The 19802-nt window shown below is 34.7% G+C and overlaps 1 protein-coding gene across 1 annotated transcript in view; it reads left to right on the top strand.

Moving 5' to 3' along the window:
- The first annotated feature begins 3591 nt into the window (after positions 1–3591).
- LOC150104358 (intermembrane lipid transfer protein VPS13A-like) overlaps positions 3592–19802 on the top strand; it is a 2072875-nt gene continuing 2056664 nt past the window's right edge. The window contains exon 1 of the mRNA XM_090396324.1: positions 3592–4574. The gene's annotated coding sequence lies outside the window, so the exon portion shown is untranslated. The remainder of the gene's footprint in view (positions 4575–19802) is intronic.

Here is a 19802-nt window from a genome sequence, read left to right as displayed (position 1 = left end):
ATTAATAGATTTCATACATTTCAGTGTTGTGTTTAGTGTGTTTCTAAATTAGAATAAGATGAATAATACATTTTCAATGAAATATGGGTGGTAGCAGGAGTTCGAAAAAAGAATATATCCTGGTCTGAGTGGAACGCGACAATTATGTCATGAATACCGTTATGAATTGCGTAATGTTATTAATTTCATTTTATAAATGTCAATCCCGTGAAATGTAAACTTTTCGAAAGCATTTGGTACCGCGGATGGACTAGAGATGTAGAGATCAAAACATGGAACTTTTTGATATCTATTATGCATTTTGATATGCATTTCATGGTGCATTAGAATTCGGACCCGTAGCCAACAGTTGGAGGGTGGAGCTGAATAGAAATTTCAACATAATTTCCTGCATCTAAACAGCAATGTATTGTATGTTCAGTGGACTAAACGGTTAGCTCATAGACCATAAAATAAGATTTCGACATCCTATTTAATTTTTTTTTCCTTTTTTTTTTTTAAATTTTAGCACCTGTTCACCCTTGCTGGAAAGCACACAACTCGACATGCCTCATCTGTGAACCGTACTTCTCATAAAACGAATATCTGTATCTTGATTTTCATAATTCTTATAAGAATATGCAAATTGAATGGCTTCAGTGTATTATGCCTTATTTATCCAGTCAGTATAAATGAAAGTCTCATTCAGTATGTCGTGGTGGTGGTGCTAATCTGAATTTCGTTTTCCTAACGAGCAATAACTGCCGCCTTTTCACCTCTCTTCTTGTAGTGATATATATCACGGTTATTCTGATTTCTGCGGTTGATTGTCGGCGAAGTATTACGAGATTTAAGCAGTACAAACAGGACATGTAGAGAACATGTCCCTCTATTGTTAAAGTATTAATGATGTAGATAATTTCCTTATTTATTTATCTCCATGGGTTTATTGTAAATATGTAACTTGTATTCCCTTTCTTGCTCTGAGTTGAAACCGAGTTTCAACACAGAAAATGTGTGAAACAGAAACCGTGATGAAACTTAGTTTCAACTTGAGAGACAGATTGTTATAAATGATTGAACATGAAACTGCTGATACTGGATTGTTAATTTCTTAATGGATAACAATATAAAATCTTAAGAACTAAAATTCGAGACAAAATAAATGCCACTGAAGGTTACCTTAGAGTTAAATTAAATCTTAAATACCTAGAAAGAAACAGCTGTGTTCAGACTATCTAGGAGTCGAAGAATCGTCGTAAGGTGGCTTTTCAGTTGAATTTTCATTTCAGTATGGCACCGGCTAACCTACTTTCAGGCGTCAAGTGATTTTTCCTCCAGGAAACGCGTGATTTTCGAGAAGAAAAACAATATCTTCGTTCGTTCTTCTAGCCGGTTGGCCTGAAGAAAAAATGGCATTTAATGCACTAACGAAACAGAAGTACTAATAAAATAACGGATTTTATTACTTCGGCGTAATTCAAATAACCAAACCCAGTTGAACAAAAGCCATGTTCAAATAATGCATGTTAATTACAAAGAGAGAAACTAAAGATCGGTTCATAGGTTTTTGGATAATAATCTTAAGTGTTTAAAGATGATCTTATTAAAAAAATATTTCGAAACACAAGACAAGGGATTCCCTTACATAACATATTTCAACTTTTCCTCTCCAAGAACGTTTCGAAGTCCATAGATGACCTTATGGGTACTCTTTGATCAGTCATGGATTTCCCCATACCAGTTCGTGATATTTGATAATTAATTACCTATAGCGACTATTACGCAACCCCCCCCCCCTCATTATTGCAAACTGTGATTCCTAATCTCCGAACTTGGTATGTACTGATTTTACTTATTTATTTTATTTTTATTTATTTTTTATTTATTAATTTTTATGAATCCTGAAACTCTTGATTATTATAATACTGAATCAAATCCTGGTACATTTTAAACCACTTTAGGCCTCAAAAAAAAAAAAAAAAAAACCGAGTAGGGAGAACTTCTCGCACATCGGTCGATGAAATTATCTGATGAATTATCTGTCTCTTTAGTGATTTTTTTTTTCAGATATCCGATATATGCTAAAATTACTTGGAGAATTTTTCATGGAAGAACCAACTAATCAAACTGCTTTTACATATTCTAGTCACTATTAGTGTGATCAGTACATAAATTTGCATGATCTTATTTTATGTTTTACAACCCTTTTATGATATGAAGAGAAGCTATCACATAAAATATGGAGAGAGAGAGAGATGCATTTTTGCTGCCAGTTATAAGCCTCAAAATATTTTGTTGCACCATCTTTAATTAGAAAGAGCTGCTGAGAAGTACTAATAGGTAACACGATGTAAGAAAACAGAGCTGATACAGTATCGAAGCGAAAATGCTGATGAAATCCTGAAGAGTAACATTCTAACAAATAGTATTACCTAAAACTTTAAAGGGATCCTAATTATAATTAATCGTTACTTTACAAATACGTTACTAGGGATTTCTTGAATTCAAGTCATCGAATCTACAAGTCTTTTCATAATATTACTCCTTCACTAAAAAGTATGCCATCGAATGTAATCTAGAACAGCCTTTCATTAAATTACACTACAGTTCTTGGGAAAATGCAAATTATATATTTTTTTAAACTGAATAGCTTGGTATACTTCAGTTAAATTCCCATTTCCTTCTGTTGTTTTTAAATAGTTTCTAACACAAAATTGAAGGCTTTCGTAATAAGAACAAGTACTGAGATCGGTTATTCTGAATTTTTTTCCTAACATAACAGTCTATCTCTTCTTAGATCCCCACAGCATTCCAAATAAAGTCAAACCATCGTGTTTATATATGTATAAGGAGGAAACAACTTCATCCTTGTTTTTAATAGCGAAATCTTGCAAATAAATGACAGAGTAATTGTTACTTTCATGCTTCCAGGATATATAAGTGACGTTCAGTTCCATGCTATTTTCGGCTCTAACTATATCATTTCTAATTCCTATCTTAAAGAATATAAATATATAATCAAAGAAATTTTCATCCACCAATAGAATGCATCTGAGCATTTAATTCCTCGTGTGTTAAAATGGAACCATTTAACATGGCCTGTAAATAAAAGGAAAAACAAACATTTCCCGGTATGTTGAAACGAGGGAAGTGGTTACATGGCTTCGTTTCAGTTTAGGAAGTCTTCAAGCGATTCTGCCCTTAGCGAATGCTCCCGTTCCTTTAATAAGTTACGTTGAAGAATTCTGTAGTACACAAGAGCAATGAGCATAATTTCGGGAAATTTTTAATAATTTAAGTTAAAAGAAAACCTAGAATTTTCAGTGGTAAAGAAATAAGAATAGCCATCCAGTTTCCAGATAAAATGTTTATTCAAGAATTTAAAATTCATGTTTATAGTAGATTCTCAAAAACATCATCCCCTCTCTCAATGTAGCGCGCCCATCTATTGCACGCCGTTTATCTCACTCGAAACAAATTAAAAGTTGTTAACTGTAAATAGCCAGCGCAGCGTTTTGTAACTCACGGCGTGCAGGTGATATTTATTATACTGAATTTGGTATATATACTTTTGCATTTCTATTGCAATGCGATGTTTGTTTACGGATTTGCCGATGAGAATATAATGTATCTACTATAGCGGAATACCAGTAATTTTCCAGATAGAATAATTCATTGTCCACGTATATTCATCAGTTTTTTTTAGAAATTGCGAGAGAGAGAGATTGATTTCCTACGGTTGGTATTTCATCTGAGCGTGTGTGTGTGTGCGCGCGAGCGCAGTTGGACAAGATGTAGCTAAATGAAGTAATAACATTATTGCAGCTGTACAGCGAAAATCGTCATGTAAGGATTTTTAAGAAGTTGATGTTCCGCAATGAAAAGCACGTAGAACATTATGCGAAGAAGTCTTTTGTTCATACCACATGTAGCGAGTTCAGCACATGCAATCTGGAGATTATGCCAAATGGCTGGAATTTGTAATTGGTTCAATGAGCACTCACATCCATCCATCCATCCATCTTTCTGATACAAAGCGATATTTGCTGAATGGGGATAGTATTCGCAATTCTGTACGACGGAAAGCAGAGCCTCATTCCACTGCAAAAAATCGTTTTCAATATAATTTCAGTGCCATCATTTTGTGTGGGGTGTCGTATACTATTAGTTCCTTAGTCCATTTATTTCTGAAGATTTTGCATGTGACATTTATCTACGATTTTAGACGACTACTGCTAAATGATATGCCATTGATTGTATGGCATCGTCATGTATTTAGAACACAATAGAACTCTTCTCATTTTTTTTTTTCCTGTTAATCGAAAGTGCATCTTGATGACTGTTTTCCTAGTCTATAGGTCAGTCGTCTTATACCCAAATTTATCAACCAACATCACCAGATCTTTATGTTTTGTCTGTGAGGACGGGAAGTGAAAAACCTGGCGTAATTTTAAGTGTTGCTTCCATACCAAGTGTCCTGTACACATTGAATCGTTTAACTAACCCGATCGTGCACAGATGACTTCCTTGCATATGCAGGCTGAGAGTGATAATCCTTTTGGGAACCTATTCTTCAATGAACACTTCACCGGGTACGTATCTTCTTCTTTCATTTCTTTTTTTTTTTTTTTTTTTTTTGAAAGCCATTGAAAATTCTATAGCTATTTAAAAAAAATCAACGACATAATTCCATAACGGTTCAATATTGGACCCACGTCCATATAAAGTTTCTTACTGAAAAAATACGAATTATGATGATGATGGTAGTATTCTGATTTAGATGGTAATGATTCTCTTCACTTAATATGAAACTAGGCCAAAAGTAGTTCGAAAAATACATCACTTCATATTTTCTAACTTTATTTCCCTCATAGTACTAATATGTAATTCGGACAATTCGTGAATGGGAATGATGCTATTTATTAAAAAAAATTGTGTGTTTGTGACGTTAGACTGATTTTGTGTTAGGTGAAGGAAGTGCCATTAGAAAGCAGTTTTTCTACAACAGAATTTTCGTATCTTGGCGCGAATCTTTCTGTGAGTACCCTGCGAACAAGCCCAGGCTTTTTCATTACTTTACTATCATGTGTCCTCTGAAGTTTAGCAACTTCAGAGGACACATGAAAATGACACTTACAGTACCGTGGATGGGAGAGAGATCCGTAGAACTTTTTTAAGGCCTTCTTTTAGGATTGGTGATCTCACATGGAACGATAAAATTCATCTACCAGCTGAAAACGTTCACAAATATCCAAGCGTGCTGTGGGATTCAAACCCACAGATGTTGGAAAGCGGATACGCTAACCAATACATACATCACTGTCCATTTGACCATAACAATATAAATTTCTTTCTCTTGGTGTGTTCGCCTGCTGTACATTCACTAAACTGGGGAGGAACGAACTTTTGTGGTAATTCTGAAAATATATTTAGATCGAAATATAATTTAGAAAATTTAATGGGAGAAAGTGCAGAAACGTTCAGAGTATTCAAATTAACGACTGGTGCAAGTTCAGTTCGCATATTTTGCCTCCTAGGTACTACTTCTGAAAATAAATATTACAGAGCAGAAAAAGGAAATGATTTGCTCTTCTTAAATACATGCTTTTCAAAATTACATGCGCAAATGACAAAATGACATTCTGTTTGGATGAGATGGTTTACTAGTAATGCCGGTTTAAGAAAACCAACAAGATCTCTCGTGTGGTATGCTATCATTCCCCTACACTCTTGTTAAATTCTTTCTATACATGCTTTTTTTTTTTTTTTATGTTCTGGTTTTGGAAAGTTCACCTAGTCTGGCGGCGGAGGCTGTTTAGACTTTACTATTTGGCAAGAAGAGAAAAGTTTAGAGCATCTTCTATATGCCATTATGTGAAAGGATTATAAGCTCGAAATAGCTTCGTTGTAGAATGACTCTTTATCAAGGATAACAGTTAATTGTGTAAAAGGTTTCTAGTCTTCCAGAAGTATTTTAATTTTGCGAATCAGTTTTTCTTAGCCTCATAGACATAGCGAGCTTCAATACAGAGATATGGAGAGAGAGAGAGAGAGAGAGAGAGTGCTCACCTTTATTTTTATCCGTTTTCTGTTTAGCCGATAATTCCAGCTGAATTTCGTTATTAAAAACGCTTATCATATTAAATCTTATAGAAAAAGTTACTCAAGTGAAAGAGAAAGATCCAGGAGGAGATGGGCAGAATATTTTTTAAATCCTTGAAAATGTTAGAGGAAAACAATTGCCTAATACGCGAAGCCAAGAAGAAGAAGTTACTCCGAAATATCCGACGTAAAATTTTATTATTACACTCTAGAGTTTCTCATTTTAATATTTACTGGAAGAATTGTTTGAAAAAAGGAAAAACTAAACAGATATTGTGAAGACTGAATGATCAGTTTTCGTAAACACTAAATCTGATTGATTTAGCGTGTTTACCAAATGTTCAAAATAAAGGACGAAACAGAAGGTGTTCAGAAAGAAAAGAAACCCGTAGGCAGAGGCGTAGTATGCTAGGTTAGTGGTGCTCTTGGCAAATTCGTAGATATTTCCAGTGTGACAATTTCAGTAATTGTTTAAAATATCATGTCACCTGCTCCCTTCTGACATCGGCGCGTTTGACAGTTGCCTCGATGGCAATGTGAAGGAAGAAGACCCAAGACTTTGGAAATCCGGGAATCCAGTGCTATAGATCAAATACAGCACTTCTTCAAGCCACTTCACACCTCTAATAAGAGGTGGCGATGGTCTCATAATGGGCAACGGAAATCATCTGTTACCTAAATTTCACAGGTACCCAAGCCACAAGGTGTGGTTATTTTGCTATTTTCTTTAATAGCCCGAATTCAAACTGCCTTTGGAGCTTAATGTGTTAAGGAGTACAGTATATAATTTTTCTCTCTCTAGCCAATGTCTGTTGTCAGTTCGAATTGAGAAATGCTGTATTGATCTTTGCACCACAAGCAAGTCGTACTGACATTTTTGCTTAACTAACACAATGGACGCGTAAAACAATGAAATGAGAAGCTAACCGTTAATTATTAGAAAAGCAGAGCACATCGACCGCAAAGTTAACTTCATTCATATTTCCTCCTTCCTTACGTGCGTAACTCAACCCCCGACAACAACAACACGTTAATAAAGAAAGGTGGAACAATGGAAGCGGAGTGAAAATAAAGGTCGTTCCTCCTCGACATCGTATAGGCAATTGTAAACTGAAGTGTAACAACAACAAATATTGGGCTCAATTTGTCAAGCAGTTTGCTACCAGGGCAACAGTAAGAAATTTTCTGCAAAGAACGAAGTAGCTCCCATTCGGTTTTTATGCTTTAACAAAATAGTAAATTGCCTTGAGTGTCGCTGCATGTCAGACATTCGGGAGACAATTCTGACTTGCAGCGTATGGTGTTTAAACTACAAATGAAAGTTTTGTGGGGATATTAAACATCGTTTTAATATTTTGGCATTCCTATATTCAAAGTTTGTTTAATGTGGTCACTCGACGTTTACTAATCTCAATTCCAAACTGCAATGAATCCGTAGATTGATATTGTCAAAGTCGTCACCGTAACAGTTTTGTTATTAAATCTATAAATTAATAATTTATCTTATGTTTTATAATTACTCTAATAGAAAGCAGCTGTGCAACTCAATATTAAATATCAATTATTATTATTATTAGTTTATTTAATTCAAAAATAGCAGGTAAAAGAAACTCTTCATAGATCAAGTTATATTAATTATAGGTTAACATATTAAAAGCCTGCAGTATGTCTTAGAATTTTCTGTGAAAATGTAGCAGCAGAAAACGAGTTTCGAATTGCCGTGTGTTAGGTCGTACACTTGAAATTATTTCCGTACAGAAAGAAGTAATTATCCATAACAATTTAGTCCTTTGTTAAATTTTAAAAAAATAAAAAAATTGTATTTATTTTTGTTTAGCAGAAAAAGGACAAGTTGAAGTCGTTGCTCTACTAATAGAAACAACAGCGCCTTAAAAGTTTATTTACTTGAAAAAAATTTCTAACATTTTAATGCTGCCGATTTTGCTGGAATTGAAAGAAATTAATACTCGTTTGAACTGTGAGACAGTAGCACATAAAAGGAACGTTCAAGAATATATAAAACCTAGTAGAAAGATTTTTTTTCTTGTTTCTTGTCTAGTATAATTTAATAAAAGCCTTCCTGTAATCTACTTCAGAAAATGAGCTTAATATATTGCTTTGCAATCAATTCGGAGGCCATTTTGTTGCACGTGGTTAGCGTCTCACACATACACAATCGAAACGAATGAATTAACTCAATGCTGAGTACTCGTTTAACTCTTTATATAAACTTGTTATTCTAAGGGTAGAAAGTTAGCAGCCAATTACGTTTTCTATTTACTAGTGAGTAAATCTAATGAATACAACAGTCATGCTAGATTATCTGCGCTTGGATTTATTTCATTGAAATGTGTTCTGTCTACTTGAACAGGTCAAGCAAATCAAAGATTTCTCCGAATATGTTACATGCTGCATACTTGGATATATATTTTTAAAAAATTAGTTTGTGTTGGTAATGCTGTGGGAGAACAAAGTGGTAGCAAGTCAGATAGTTCTAATGCTAAATGACAATTATTCTAGTCAAGGTAGAAAGCTTGTGTTTGTGTGCGGTAAATTTTAAAAATATAACGGCATTCTTGATATTTTGGCTTATAGCTCTCTCTTTTGTTCTCCTTAATAATCATTTTGTTCTTTATTTTATTTCGTAGACATCTTTTTATTCAGCTGTACTTAACACGGGGAAGTGTGAACAGAAGGAGGAGATTATGATTTGTGTGATAGCTGCTAGGCAAAGCGATTTATTACAGGCTAATTCGTCAAATATAGTACTAAAAATAGTACGCTTTATAACATTTGTCTGCGATGCGGCAGGCGAGACAGTTTACAATTGTCTGAACATCTGAAGGTCAACCTCCTCTCCCTTCGCATCATTGGACGATGTTCACCGCAGTGCAAAGTTCATATTTACTTAGCGAACAGAAAACATTCAAACACCTTGATTCGATGTGTTATTTTAATAAATCTGCATACATACATTATTATGATATTTTAATGCGGTATTTCATAGGGGTAGTGTGATTATATTGCTATTTTTAGTTAAAAGATCACAAATAAATAAATAACTCTACAACCACAAGTTGTACAAGTTAAAAAATTTTGTTTTGGAGATTTTTTCTTTCTTTTTTTCCCTTTGTCTTTTTAAATCGATGAAGGATGGAAAGGTAAAAAAAAAATCACTTTGCGGTTCAATTTTATTATTTCAAAATCTAAACCTTATTTCTTAAAACACGAATGGAATATTGCTTAAAATTGTAAATTTTTTAAAAATTGAAATAATACTCTGAATTTCAATTCAAAATTAGACTGAGGGAAACTGCAAATAGTTCTTAATTGAAAACAAAAATATATTTTAGATTTTATAATTGAGAAATGTGATAGTAAGAAAAGAATGGACTCTTCACGAACTGTCTCTGCAAAACTTTTTTTTTAATTTAAATCTTTGACGCACACACTGTACTTTATTTGAAATCCAAAAATTAAATGGAAAAATATACCCAGCTTTTTACATTCCCAAGCAAAAGCTCTAAACTAAAATGCAGTTTGCATGCGAGATGCAAATTAGTTTTAGGAAACTGACAGAACTTGTAAGTTTCAAATCTCCTATTGGTTTTCTTTGTGATTGACTCTCACCGGTGGAAGGACGAGGAAAGCATAGCTTGAAAACTTTTCAAAAGCATCCCGAATACAGTATATCCAAACCCTTTTTGAAAGTTGAGTGTTGTGTATCTGCTCGCTGTTTAGCTCCTTTGAGATGAGATCGGTGAAACATGATATCCTATAACCTCTTAACAGGCAGGAAGAAGAACTCTTTATAAAAGTATGTCCGTGTTTATTTTAATAATGAAAATAAGTTATTTTGAATTAGTTTTATTTTTAGAACTGCGTATCTTTGAGATATAAAGGAAACATTTCAACAGATCGTTACAATGAACTAATATTGCTATTAAAAAAAAAGTTCACTTTGTGGACGACCACATTTTAAAATATGAATTATGGACGAAATCGTTTGTATTTGGGATTCATTTGGCATAAGGCTTGTTAGGAGTGAAATGATATTTGAATTTATAAAAACTGCGTTGGACTAGTGTCATTTGATTCGATGATTAGTAGACAAACAATGGCCAACAAGTCATAAGACATACTCAGCAGTCTCGTTCAATCCACATGCTCATATTCTATAAGTTAACTTTTTCCTTTCCCCACATAGAAAACAGCAGCTTAGTTGAGTTTCTTTTTTCTTTTCTTTTTAGTTTGAGTAGTTAGCACTTGCTACTGATTAGGTGCCTTCCTTCTGGCCAGTTCCCAATAAATGTGAAACCTAGTTTACTCCACCGTACAACATAAAATGCTATTCAGGTATTTCAAAGCAAGCTTAGTGATCAACCTCGGGTAGTGAGGGTCTCAGCTGTACATCTCTTTGCTCCCCTCACACGATTATAAAAGAGTGAGGTTTTTAAGCAGACAGTCACAAAAGTAACGTATTAACCTTCTGCTGTCAAGGCAGTGATTAAAGTGTTTCATTCACGCCTCAAGTACAATGTCAAGAACTAAGCTGCCTACTTACTCAAGGATAAAAGAACAGGGCCTCCAACTAACCTCATTCGAATCGCAACGTGCAGGCAATCAACCAATTACTTTCTTGAAACAGTTGCGAAATAATACCGACATGTTTGCCAACCCGGCTGCCTGATGGGGAATTAACAGGGAACGGAAAGTGTAAGGGACTTTGACACGGGAAACTGCTATGAACACGTAAATACCTGCACCCGAAGGCAAATGGCATACCTTGTTGGTTTAACAAGCTTCCTTCACCATCAAATGTGGTCACATTAGAGCTAAAATAGACACATCAAGCGCGGGGGGGGGGACATTTGTGTTCGGTTTCGCTCTCTCAATGACTGCCTCGAGGTTAATAACTGTACCTCCACTCGCACAGGTTGTTAATGCTGATCCCTCACACAGCGCAAACCAGACAGCCTTGCATTCAGAACTCTATAATAATTACCTAAGGGATTCATGTTTTTCATTCCATCTCAGTGTATATTCAGTTGTAACCACAGTTCACTGAAAGCGTTTCTTTTCTTTTTTTTTTCTTTTTTTAGATGGCCTTTTTACGTAAGAAAGATTGTAATAGAAGAGAGACATAATTGGTTAATGGATAGTGCGGAGAGGGATAACCTTAATATTGGGTTTAAGTAAAAACCTGATTGAAATAACTTTCATTTCGTCAGGAATATTCAATAATATAGATAGACCAGAAAAATAATGTAGTACGGAGAGTTTACCAAGTTTGAACTGGACGATGAATGAGTGGTGAGTTGATATTGCTTGAAGGATATCACAGGGACAAAATTATAGGCTTCAATTTGTACGTGCAGTTGTCAGGGGAATATCAGTTGAAAATACACTCAGCAGAAAGTGGATGTCCGTGTTATAGGAAATGGAATCAATAGTTGCAATAGGAATCATCGATTAACCTACCTGCTTTAAATTAAGTATTCGGGTCACTGAACCAAATGTGAAATCAGTATTATATACTCTTAGTATTCGTTTGCATTTGTATAAATTCACTAGAGAAATGAGCTTTAGTAGCGTGGAAGTTAACTACGTTATCCTTCTCACACGAATTCTGCTGAGATTAGAATTTGAGGAGCTACTGATGATATTTTACAAATTGTTATTTTTATCGTGGAAGGATAGCCAAAAGGAGAAAGGTAATGCACTTACTTATAGGCAACAATGTGGATCGGATTTATTGCCAATGCGAGCATTGCCGAAGATAAAAGTGCAATTATTCCACGTATCTAGAAGAAACTTTTTGATTATTTTTCCACAATTCCTTAGTATTATCCCATTAACTTCATCAAAAAAGATACAAGAAACTGGAAAAAAAATAATAACAAGAATTTAAAAAAAAAAGAAGAAATATGCAGTTCATGAGGTGAACAGAAATGTGATAACAGTTCTATTATGGAGTGAAGAATCACGCTACATCCTCTGCCGAGCAGATGGACAGGTGTGAGTTTGGTGGATGCCTGGTGAACATCTCTTCCCAGAGTGAGTAACCCCAGCTCTGAAATTCGGAGGTGGCGGTGTGATGCTATGGTCCTATCTTTCAGAGAGGTATCTGAACATACTGGACAATGCACTTCTTCTTACTTTATGGCGTTTTTATGAGCTGACCATTGTCTCTTTCAGCAAAACAATGTACTGTGCCATAAGGCTGCTGCTGGTGTAACTGCGTGGTTTGGACACGAACGTCACCACACTTGACTGGCCTCCACAGAGCCCTGATCTCAATCTTATTAAACATCAGTGGAATGAACTGGAGCATCGGGTGAGGTCAAGGGACGTCCCCCTAACAACAGTCCAGGATTCCATTACATGCCTGCAGGACGAATGGTCCAAAATTCCCATTGATCGCTATCGTATGTTTGTGGAAAGTATGCCCCGTGAGATTGCTGCAGTCATCGCAGAGAAAGGAAGTACTGCATGTTATTTAAGTGGGCACCATGGATGTTTGTTCCTCACAATATGTTGTGTCAGTTGACTTCTTCCCAAGCAGTGTATAAAGGTATCAATTTTGAAAAGAGGCCTTAAAATAGAACTGAAACCTGAAAGTAATTCAGCGATATCGTTTTTTTTTTTTTTTGAAGAAACAGTAAAGTAGAAAATTTTAAAGACTAGTTGTTCAAGGATGTCGAACCCGGATGTCATTGTGATTCCTATAAATCATGGTGCAGTGAGTGGCACACATAGTGAACACTTTCCAGAACATTACGGCGCGGGAGTGACGATACCAGGATTGCGGAATCGTGATGAGAGACCGCTTGGCAAGCGAAGGCTTAAAAGGAAACGATGCACATTTGTGTGTTTATTTTATAAAGAACATTTATTAACTTACTGTAAACAAATTCTCAGTTGCTGGGTTTTTTTTTTATCCCCAAAAAATACAATTTTCGTTTCAACTGACAATTGTATTTTCTTTCTTTAGTCACTGAATTCTATTTAATATAGACTATTTTAGCAAATTATTAATAATAATGAACAGTGGCGTGTTAAAAAAATGTGCCATGTTTAAATTCTATGATCTAAATTTCATCAAAATTCGTTTGGCTTTATCTAAAAATTACATCCCGTAAAGATTGTTAAACTATAGCATAAAGCAAGGGCAGGTGAAATTATATAAGACAAATATCCATCTCTTGAGGCTAAAGATGGTCTTTTTTTTTTTTTTTTTTTTTTTTGAAGCAAGCCAGTACTTTCACACTGGGTGATAACGATCATCTGCGACCCTAGAAACGTTTCCCAAAACTTTCACCCCTGTAGCAGAAAGGTGGCACGTGAGTCTTTGTGCGCTGTGATATTCCAGCAATGCTTCTCTGATTTCAATGTCTACCTACTCCAAGCCCTACCCGGCTACTTTTTTCTGTTTCCACTGACCAAGCTGGAAGAGATGCTGAAGTATTTGCTGTAATCAGTGACAATGCAAATCCTTCATCTACCAACCAGATCTAGACTACTCCATTCTGTAGTAGTCTAGATCAATGACTCTTGACTTTTGTCTTCTACAACCTCAATGAATCACTATTGGAAGTAAGCCATTGTTACTAGTTGGATCTCAGAGACAATGCAAAAAAAAAAAAAAAATCATTAAACAAAATCGTAATTTTTATCTTAATATGGAAGGTGATGCTGATCTCACTAACTAGCTTTTCGGTATTTGATTTTATTTTTGAGAGTTAAACTTGGATTCTACATTTCTTAAATGATTTCTTGTTTTATTTTTTGTACATAAGAGCAGAGAAAGAGGATGATCTAGAAAGAAGATTCAGGAGTCTAATTAATTGGATGAGATAATATCTTACAAATATATTGAAACTTTTGGCATAAAATCTCACATTCTTTTTTTTTTTTAACTCTTTTTACAAAGCTCAGTGAAAGCATTAATTGTGGTGTGTCTGATATGGTCGGAAGAGAATTTTCATGCAGAAACCAGTAAATTAGTTTGTTCTTCAGACATTCTTCGAACAGAAGACTGATGTAGAAAAAACATTTGTAAGTAATGTCACAATTGGCTTAAAACAGAGTTGAAAAAAGCTGTCGTTTTGCATCTTTTAAATTCCCGAATTCATATTTGAATTTCTGATAACTTGTTTATAATTCAGCTTCAGTATAAAGTGAGAAGGAAACTGGAGATTCTGCAGTAATCCAGATCTGATACGCTCTATTATTATCTCAAACTGCCTTGGCTCATTTCTTGAAAAACCAGTTTGAAGAAAGGAGGACATTCGAGAGTGAAATGAAAAATGTTCATTTTTCACTGCTGTGAGAATTATTTCAGTGATGCGAGCATCGCAAATGTTTGGACCAGAAAAGCAAAAACAGTTAAAAAAAAGGAAAAAAAGAATACAAATGGAAGACATCATTCCTTTATTACTATTTCAACGACGGTCTTGCTGCCAAAACTCGGAAGTTGTTTTTAAATAACGATCTTCTATTATTTCATGTTTCGATAAATGGTTAAAATACCAAATACTATTAAAAATAATGTCAGCAGCAGAGCTTGGAATGGGAAGTTCAGAATCGACGCTAGGTGTTTTTAATAATGTTTAACAAAAATCTAGAATATATTCCCATGATGGAATTCGAATCAAGGCCTTTGAAGGAGATACACACGATTCTTCTGAATTCGCAAGTGTGTGTGTGTGGGGGGGTATCATTTTGTTTTCTCCCCCTGAACCAAATGAATGCGCAGAAGCGAAGTAAAACATGTGTGTCATATTCTGGATATTACACAACGAATTATTAACTAATTAGGGAGTTTTTAGAGGTAACTATCGCAGTCAATTTCTTCTTTGGTGGGATGTTAGGGTTATATCAGGATAGGTTAAGAAGTGAGGGAAATTAATGTACCATTCTTTTGGGATATCAAGTTTGGTTCATTTTTCACTATAGACTAGATTCAAATTCAAGTCTTTCTTATCAGAAATCACGTTTTCTGGTTTCACTAAAAATATTAGGAAGTAGTATCGAAGTCGACCGCTTACATAAATATATTATTAAAAGTTAAGTTTTAGACAGATAATAGATATTACTTTGTTTGATGTAAGGTGTTCATTTTCACAAACAAAAATCATTCTCATCTCTTAATTGATATTCTTAAAAGTTCTACGTATTGAAGATTGGCCGATGATATGTTCGCATGGAGTAATTGAGAGAACTGCTAAAATAAAAAAAGAATGACACGGGTATTAATTTAATATTTTGCGATATTCATCGAGCGACTGTTTATTATGTCAAGAAGGGTCTTCCAACTAGAAATCGTGGTTTGTATTCAGTCACGGAGCTAGAATAAAACGTAACTGTAATCATGCATAACTGTATTTTCTATATATGTTCTGTATTTTAAGGTAAATAGGAAAAAATTAAAAGGCTGCATAGAACACTACTCAATCTCTGTGATTTATAAATAATTTTTATTTTTGAGGCTAGCTGCTGCAAAGCATCAGTCTCTCAGGAATCAATAAAAAAAAGCCATTTTTTTTCACATTAAGTCTTGTAGAGTTAATGATCTTTTTTTTCCATTAAAAATTTATGAAAAGAATGATTTAGTGATCCGAAATTCTTTTTGAAGTAAAAATTGAAACCCATTAAACGACTAGCAGGAGAAACCTAAATTGAATTATTAGAACTGGTGCAAAATACTGATCTGAAAGTTACCACACTAATGAAGAATGTCGTAATGTCACTCTTATCGAAAAATATGAGCAAAAATGAAAGACATTTGCTTCACCATACTCATTTTTGTATGAGAGTTAAAAGATAATAACAATAATAATAAACAGTTAATGCCAAATGATGCCTATCCACTGGGGATTTCTAAATTGTCATCTCAGTTTGTGATATTTTGTACACGGCGTTTATCAAATACATGAAAAAAAAATTACGAAAGAAACATTACACACACACACACAGAGAGAGAGAGAGAGAGAGAGAGATGTAATAATCTGAACTACAAATGGTAAAAATCCTGAAGACACAATGCACCTTTGCAAACTGCATGCAACCTTATCACTTTCTTTTGTGAATGGCTTAAGTAGAACAACGAAGTCAAGAGCACGGAGCTTCTTGATTAGAGAGGCACTGCAGACTGGGCCTTAGAAGGATGATATATTGTGGTCGTTCATTATGATATGCTTTGCCTTAATTGCGATATGGAAACTGCATTCACGGAAATTTATCGGCTAGTGGAAACATTACTGCGCATGTTTGGAGCAGTCAATAGTTCATTAACGTTTTCGTGATCCAGTTGAAAGAGCCAAAGTTCTAATCACCATTTGGGCGTTTTTCTCCCAAACTACGGTCGATCTGTTCTTGATTAAAATAAACAGGTTGACTGCCAGAGAGACTGGGAGGAGACAAAAGGACATTGATATGTCGTCGTGTGGCCATCGATTTCTTCTGGATTTCTTCATCCACACAGAGATAGCTGTAAAGCTTCTACGTAAAATATCAAATGAGCTTGTTCCATTTTAGTTTTATTCCTATACATCGTTGCAGATATTTAGGCTAATCTCTCGTTGGCCTGAGTTGAGAGAAAGGTTTCGCTTGCAACATTCTAATGTAGCTGTTTATAAACTTTAGCTACTCAAGGACTTCGATTCTGATTTCATTTTATTATGTATCTATTTATTTATGTTTTGGAGACCTTTAATTCTTATTGATGCGATTATATTTCTAAAAAAAAAAAAAAAAACTTTATTACTATATTTTATTTATTTTATTTATTAGTTAGTGCGTTAGTGTTATTTAGTTATTTCCAAATGGACATACAAACAATTTTCCTCTCTTAAAAAAATAATTTTCAATTTTTTAAAATGCAATCACCTTGACACTCCCCCATCCCTTAAATGTATGGTTTGCTTCGTTTCTAGAGACGGAAATAAATATTTCGTTTGCTCTCCAGAATTTTTATATTTTTTTTATATATAATAACAATAAAATATTTTTTTCGTATTTTATTTAGTGAAAATTTTTAAATATATAAAAATCAAAGCTAAACCGTTGCCATTTGATTTCATTGTTTATATCGGAATCATCCACGATGTTAAAATTGTTTTAACTAGTCACCTTGGAAAGTTCTGTTCCCAGCATGATGTTCCCCTCACTCTCCTTGAAAACTATTGTTTATGTAGTTATATAACTATATAAACATGGTTTCATGGCCTAATCGAAGCTAATCTTGCTGAAACCTCAACGATACTAATACAAATGCGCATATTGGATCCGAAGAATGATCTACGTTCTTAAGACTAAAGGAACACAGTGTTGTTGAACTCAAGTGTAATAATCGAGAAAGCAATATGGTAAGCCTACAAACCTCAGCTAATTCTCTCCTACAGTCGCTCATTAAATTATTGAGGTAGATGTGTTCCATCCTGCGAATTCGTGAAAGAAAGCGGATACTTAGAATCCATCACTCTGACCGAGGAGTACAACCATCTTCTTGAAACTGATCCTATTAGTTGATAATGATTTCGCCTGCAAAATGGATAATTCTTAGTCACAATCCTGTTAGTTAGTGAACGCAGGGACATTTTCTGGACTTTTTCGCTTGGTACTACGAAGGACATTTTCCCGAACAGGTGAATCTGCCTTCAAAATGCTAGTTGGCCTGATTTAAAGGGGTGACTCCTCCTGGTTACATCATTATCCGTTTGGGATAAAACGATGCATTGATATAATTATGAGAGTATAACTGTCTAAACTGTTTTTCAGTGGTGGTGGAAGAACAAGCGGTCATCCCTGGAAATTAAGCAAGAGTGCGAGGACTAAATTTTTCTCTTCGTGAGGAGTGGTGAATGAATGGAATGCGTTACCTGACTCAGTTGTGAGTGCTTCCTCTGTCATTGAGTTCAAAAAGAGGTATGATAAATATTGTGTGGATAGCTTGGGTCTTCGTGATGAGTCCGCTGACTCCATGGAGATGCCCGTATAATAATAATATATTGATAATTTGTGAGTTGCAGTTGGAATTCTCCTGCACCAGATTTTATTATTTTGTTGCATCCATGCCGAAATCCACATCAGAAACCATTTTCCTACATGTTAAATGCGCAGCGATTGTGACTTCATCATTTATTAGTAAACCGCATTTGATACAAGTAGGGACACCATCCTTCCGGGGGAGCCACTCTTCTAACGGGGTTTTCTCTATCTTGTCTTCACTGACCACGTTCGGTGCGCTGATAGGGCCACACCTGTTAACGGGAAGCGTCTTTTGGGCCGTGCCAGTTGAAATAAATCACACGCGTCTTTGTAGAAAAATAGACAGCAGAACTACTATTACTTTTCCGTCTTGAGTTTTATCCACCGGAAATCCGTGTATTGCACATGCGTCAGATAAAAATATGTCCGGCTACTCTGTACGCGTGCATGAAATAGCGAAGTGAGGAAACTGCAGCTCCCATTAACTTCGGTTTCTTGAAAATTTTATTAATTTTACTGAGAATTTTTCTGATATTTTATTATAACTGAAAATTATATTTCAAGGTGTATTTAAATTATTGTTTTATTATTATTATTATTATTATTATTATAAAGGCGATATATTTTTTAAAGTTATGTAGAGTATCGCAATGATGACCTCGTATCAACTTGCCTAGAAGAGGGGGGGGGGCGGAATGGATATCATTCGGGTGCGATTTATATCATAAGCTATTACTACACTTATATATTATGAAGCCCCAAAAAATATTTATTATCAGAACTACTTTATGTGCGAAGTTCTACCTCACCCTCTTTTTTTTTTTTTTTTGTAAAGCAGGGACTGATTCATTTTATGGAAAAGAATTTCTGTTATTGATCAGCCTTTTTTTTTTCCTGCGCTTTCTTCTTGGCCGACAGGCAATGCCTATTATAAGAAAAAGGTTGGTCAACTATTTTTAGTACTGTTTTGGATTTTTATTCTTTCGCTGTTATTTAAATAAGATTTATTTTTAGGAGCTGTCATTTTTGCCCATTTTAGTAAGTTATTTTTCTAAGTGTCTGTTGAGGAAAAGAAGTAAATTTTAATTTGACAGTGTAAAGTTTATTATTTAAATTAGAAAAAAAATTCTTTAATTGGCATTTATTAAAATATCTTTATACAGAAAATATTTATTTATCCGTCAAGAAAAATACAAATCTGAATATACTATCATTTTAATTCTAGCATCATAAGAGGGAAATATAGGATGTTGATGGGACGAAATTTGATCATCTTCTAACGAATGAAACAGCTGAGCGCTAATGAATCTCAACAGTATTAATTGGAATCGATAATAATCATGTTGAAGTTCAAAGGCAGATGAACATTCATGCAGGAAGGGAAAGTGGTTTGGAAACTTGAACATCTGTCACTGTGTAACAGTTCTGGATGCGAGTGATACTTCTCGATTTTGCAAAGGCTATCACATAATAAATTGCTATATAAGTTTCTTTGTTGAGTGGATAAGAAACTGGCTTTCTACTACATATATCAAACAGTGGTGTATAGAGGAGCATATCTCTAAGGAGGAGAATTACCAGTGGAGTCCCACAGGGTTCTGTTCTAGGACCACTGCTGTTTATTAATTATATAGAGAGTGGCTTGCCAGCGGATATTCAGCTGTTTGCAGATTATGCTAAGTTGGGTGAGAGTTCTTAGGTGAGAAGCAAGCACTGGACAAAGTTCA

This window comes from Typopeltis vanoorti, chromosome 8 (genome assembly GCF_054136105.1).
Source record: "Typopeltis vanoorti isolate ZY-2024b chromosome 8, IOZ_Tvanoo_1.0, whole genome shotgun sequence".
NCBI classification, from domain to species: Eukaryota; Metazoa; Arthropoda; class Arachnida; order Uropygi; family Thelyphonidae; genus Typopeltis; species Typopeltis vanoorti.
This window is presented reverse-complemented; position numbering and strand designations above follow the sequence as displayed.